Here is a 5647-nt window from a genome sequence, read left to right as displayed (position 1 = left end):
AGCTACCTGGACTATAACTCCCACCCTTTCACTTGTTTAAAAACACCATCCCCTTATCTCAATTCCTCTGTCCCCACAACTGCTCTTAGGATGAGGCTTTTCATTCCATAATGAAGATGTCCTTCAAAGAAGGGGTCTTACCTTCCTCCACTATCAATGCTGCCCTCAACCATGTCTCTTTCATTTAATGCACATCTGCTCTCCCCATCCTCCCACCACCCTACAAGGGATAGGTTTCCTCTTGTCCTTGCCTACCACTGCACCATCCTCCACATCCAGCACATAATTGGCCATAACTGCTATCTCCAATGGAATTCCACCACCAAGCACATCTTTCCCTCTTCCTCCCTCCACCCCTCCACTTTCTGATTTCTGCAATTCCCTGGTCAATTCCTCCCTCTGCATTGATCTCTGCTCCCAGCAAGAACAAGAGCTACACCACCTCCCTCACTACCATTCAGGGCCCCAAACAGGTCCTCGTAAGCTGACCTGTGAGTGTTGGGGTTATGTACAGTGTCTGGTGCTAGCGGTGTGGCTGGTACATCTGTGAGCCAATGTAGATTGGGAAACTGCTTTGCAAGCACCAATGCTCCATCCACCAGAAAAAGTGGGATCTTCAACTGGCCACTCATTTTACTTCCACTTCCATTTCAATATGTCCATCCATGGCCTCCTCCACTGTTGTGATAAGGCCACACTCAGGTTGTAGGAACAACACCTTGTATTCTGTCTGGGTAGCTTCCAACCTGATGGCATAAGCATTGATTGAGCTTCTGCTAATGCCCCGCCCCCTTACCACTCCCCGTCCCCTTTTTCCGTCCTTTATCTCCTTGCCTGTCCAATTGCTTCCCTCTGGTGCTCCTCTCCTTTTCTATCTTCCATGGCCTCTGTCCTGTCAGATTTCCCCTCCTCCAGCCCTGCATCTTTTTCATCAATCAACTTCCCAGTTGTTTACTTCACCCTTCCCCCTCCCAGTTTCACCTATCACTTTGTTTCTCACCACCTTTTAACTCTACTCATCTTTTTTTCCAGTTCTAAAGGATCTTGGCCTGAAATGTCAACTGCACTCTCTTCCATAGATGTTTCCTGGCCTGCTGAGTTACTCCCAACATCTTGTGTGTGTTCCTGTGAAGTAACTCCTTGGTAGCTAAAAAAGTAAATTGACTTGATTATTGAATATTTTAATAACTAATTCAATTCTCAAAGACCAAAGTACAGATTTTCACTTTATTGCATTCACTCGTGTCCACTTGTGATTAGTGTTTATTTGGGTTGAAATATGATTGAAAAAAATGTTCAGTACACTTGAAATATTTAATTGCAGAAAAGAATTAAAATTTAGTATAATAACATGCCTGTACCAACAGTGAATGCTCCTAATTGAAAAGGATGGCAGAGGCAGGAAGAGATCAGAGCATCACTTGGACCATGTAGACTGTAACTGGACCACAAAGGTTACTTTTGTTGAATAATGAAAGTAATTAAATGCAAATGCGGGGGGGTGGGGTGGGGTGGTGGAGAAGAGAATTGTCTGGTCACAAGACTAACCTATTTGCTTTACTTTTAGGTTTAGCTTGCTTTAATAAAAATAAACTAGTTTACAAATTATAGCCAGATTTGGAAAGATTGACTCTAACACCAATAAAAATGCATCAGATTAAAGTTTTTCAACATGTCCTATGCTGTATCTAATGTGTCATTTAGTCTCTTGGGAAAGTTTAAATGCAACCAGTTATATTCAAAATAAACTTGGGTCACAAATAATCTTGGGTAATAGCATATACTGAAAAGTTTTGGATCATGCAGCCTGAATAACAATTCAAAGTAATTAACTCATTGAACCTGTTATCAAGTGGTAGATTCTTTTTCCTTCTTTCTGGTGACCATCAAGTTTGATTTGCTTCGTCTTCTAAAAAGATAGAGTGGAATTTTAAGCTCTTGCTTCATGACAAAATCTAGGTTGATAGGAATAAGGGGGACGAAAGTGCATTTAAAACAGGAGGTTGTGTCTAAATATCAGTTGCAAATTTAATCTTTTAATTGGTTAGTCTATCAAAAAATAGATTTAGCTTTTTCTTCAACATTTTAGCATTGAAGTCCAGTTTATGATGATAAACAGTATTGAAAGGTCTGCTTTCCACAAACTGGAGTATCACCTACCATTCTACAAGCCTCCCCATCCAGCACTTAATTCTCTAACTTCTGGTAATTGCCCCCCCCCCCCACCTTTCACCATTACCATTTCACTCTCTCATCTTACCTGCCTGTCAACTCCCTCTGGTGGCTCCTTCCCCTTTTCTTTCCTCTATGGCCTTCTGTCCTCTTATCAGATTCCCCCTTCTACAGCCCTCTTATGTCTTTTACCAATCAACTTCTCAGCTCTTTTACTTCACGCTTCCTGGTTTTACCAACCACCTTGTGTTTCTTCCTCTCCTCCCCCCACCTTCACACTGATTCGTCTTCATTTCTCCAGTCCTGTTGAAGGGTCTCGGTTGAAAACATTGACTGTACTCCGTTCTATCGATGCCTGGCCTGCTGAGTTCCTCCAGCATTTTGTGTATGTGTTGCTTAGATTTCCAGCGTCTGCAGATTTTCTCTTGTTCATTAATGTGTTTGCGTTTTAAATGCTGGTTAAGTGGTCATTATAGACAAGTACTGAGATTCTGCTAATAACTATTTCCACAAAATCTTCCCTGAGGACTGGGATGATGGGCAACTTCCTTGCCTAAAGTATTCCCAGTATTAAACAGTACTGTTCAAAGGTCACAGTCACATATGTATAACTAGGTGGCTAACACTTGCACAGAACAGTATTTGTGAATGTGAAGCAGAGAGCAAGCTTGTAAATCTGGCAGGAGCAAAGGATGTTGGGAATGGTGAGGGTGGAGCACCACGGGAGGGCTGAGAGGCAAGTGGCAGAGAAGTGCTAGGGTACGGGGTGGTGTGAATGCAGACACAGCAAGGTCATTGGATTTCAAACAATTTGTTTATTGATCATTATAGGATGCCTCTCTGGTGCTTCCCACTCTCCCCCTTTCCACTCTCAGTAGAAAAAAAAGAGACCCATATCTGAATCAGGTTTATCATCACTCATGTATGTCACAAAATGTTTTATGCAGCAGCAATACAATACATAAAATTACAGTACTGTGCAAAAGTTTTTAGGAACACTAGCCTTGTATGTGCACAGTACCACAGGTCCCATTTAGACTTGCTCAGCTACGATGTCATTGACAAAGCCTGACACCATACTCCCAATTCTAATACCATTCAGAATTCCAGCACAGCGAGAGATGAAGTGACTCAAAGCTTCCTTTCCCCACCCCATAAAAAAAAACTCACCCCTAGCCTTCAACTATTCAAAGTGGGAGCAGCATTCAGGATGATACTGATAACTGTGCACAGAAACCCTGTTTTAAGTTACTTCCCACATTCCCTGGCCCAGCGAGAGTATGGACCTCACACTGATGGCAGCTGATGATACTAGAACTGGACCCCAAATGACAGCTAAATGGCCCTTAAAGCAATTGGAATTAACAGTGAACTATAAACATGCCAACAATTCTACTGAAATAAAATCAAAAGCAAATTAAAATCATGAAATTGATTAACAAGCAAGAGCAACACACCATTAAGTTTAACTATAGTTATTTAACATTTGCCAAATCATTAACTGTAGAATGATCTCTATTATGGGAATTTTAGAGCCAAAGCTTTAGTGAATTGGTCACTTATTTGGAGTCTAATGAACCTATTGTGAAAAAAAAACTACCTCAATGAACGCAATATCCATGGCCTGTGTCTCTTTTTGACAGCAGCACTTTGACCAATTGATGTATTGGCAGTCTGCGAAGCAGTGTTCTCATTTACATCATCTGTTTCAAAATACAAATGAGACATCTGTGAACCAGTGCGGTTTCCATATAGACTAGATTCTTGTTCAGTGCTAGAAGTGGAACTGTTGGAAATACTGTCCTCATTTGTGCGTTGTGATATTGTTTCATCCATCACTCCATCAGGAATACTTTCTGATTCACCTGAAAAATAAACTACACAGCTTGAAGTTCTTCGCAACATCTTCAGAAAAATTAGACACATTGAATCCTAAAAGCAGCTGTAAATTAATTTATATATTTATTTTATCAGAATTACAAATGCTTGTTTGCCAGTCCAAATTGTGACTTAAATAGGTTCCAATATGCAAAAAAGTGAAAATTCAAATGCTTGTCTGAACAAATGGAAAGGTACCCAAGGTCAAATAGTTTGTACTAAAGACTAAGTTGTTCTCAAAAAAATCCTAATTCAATTGCAATGTATAAGTAGATTAAAAAAAACTGAACAATTACTACAATACTCAGGTATATTTCAATTAGATGATGGCTAAAATGGACAACAGATTGCATTAATTCAAACAGCGATGATTACTGCAATCAGCCCAGTTAATATGCCAGCCCTTCCTCAGGTTTTCTTAAATTATGGATAAATTAGTTTGATGGACTACTACTACTCTAGTACAGAACTACATCAAAGCAAGTTCACTGAAAGAAAGTAATTATAACCTGCACTTGGCAACAGATATTGCTATTGTTAAATTGAAAGCTTTAATTTGCATTTAGCAGCTTCCTTAACAGTTTAATTTGAGAATACACTAAATTGTCCTTGGAAGTATTTGAATAATTTATAATTTCTCATGTTATTATTGACTTCAGTTAACAAAATTTTAATGGATAACTAAATCCTTTAAAATGTATTTAAGTAGTACAATAGTTTATAATTGTAGCTTTGCATTTATTGCAAATTTTTACCTGCCTCCCATACGATCCTTCAATAAAATTCACAATATATATTAAAAAAACACTATCATTCCTTCTTTAAATTGAATTGGGACTCAAAACTGCATCTTGGTCATCAAACTGACAGAAGCAGATGTGAACATTAAATTCATATTCACATTTGGGACAAAACAGAACACATGGGGTAACTATGTATCCAATCAGAAGAATATGCATGTCTTTGAAAGAAAATAGCTTTGGCACAATTGTTTTGAAAGTATCATCTGATCCACAATTTACATTTGAATACAAATGTGGCATTATAGAGTTTATTAATTATCTTATCCTTTTGAAGGTTCCCTAGTAGATTTTCTATTGCACAAGAGGAACTTTTAAACATTAGAACAATGTAAAATCTCAAGGATGATAGGCCTGCTGATAGAGAAATTCAGTTTCAGACAGAAATATCTTTACTTCAAGTTCATTAAACCTAAAAAAAAAATTCTGTTCAAACAGGAATGGTGATCGATTACCAGATCCCAATTGTTTTGATTCTGATAATCAATCTGTCCAATCTTTCATATGGGTTTAAAAGAAAAACAATGCTTGAATTGACCTCTTCTGCCATTTGTAATTAATCTCCTTTTTACATCTTCTACATATGTAGTTTTTCTTACTAACTTTTATCAAACCCTTTCAGCCAGCAGAGCTGCTACTAGTGGCATTCACTGTCCCGGTCTTCACTCCTTCACAGAACATTTGTTCTCTCTACCCTTCCTCATCTAGATCTAGATGACAGGTTAGATGTTTTGAAATTGCAGAAGATGAGAAGTTATCAAGCTAAAGCTTAGATCATCTTCAGGCGATCTGTTGTA

Source organism: Mobula hypostoma, chromosome 9 (assembly GCF_963921235.1).
Source record: "Mobula hypostoma chromosome 9, sMobHyp1.1, whole genome shotgun sequence".
In the NCBI taxonomy this organism is placed as follows: domain Eukaryota; kingdom Metazoa; phylum Chordata; class Chondrichthyes; order Myliobatiformes; family Myliobatidae; genus Mobula; species Mobula hypostoma.
The sequence above is the reverse complement of the archived record's forward strand: the minus strand, read 5'-3'. Positions refer to the sequence as shown.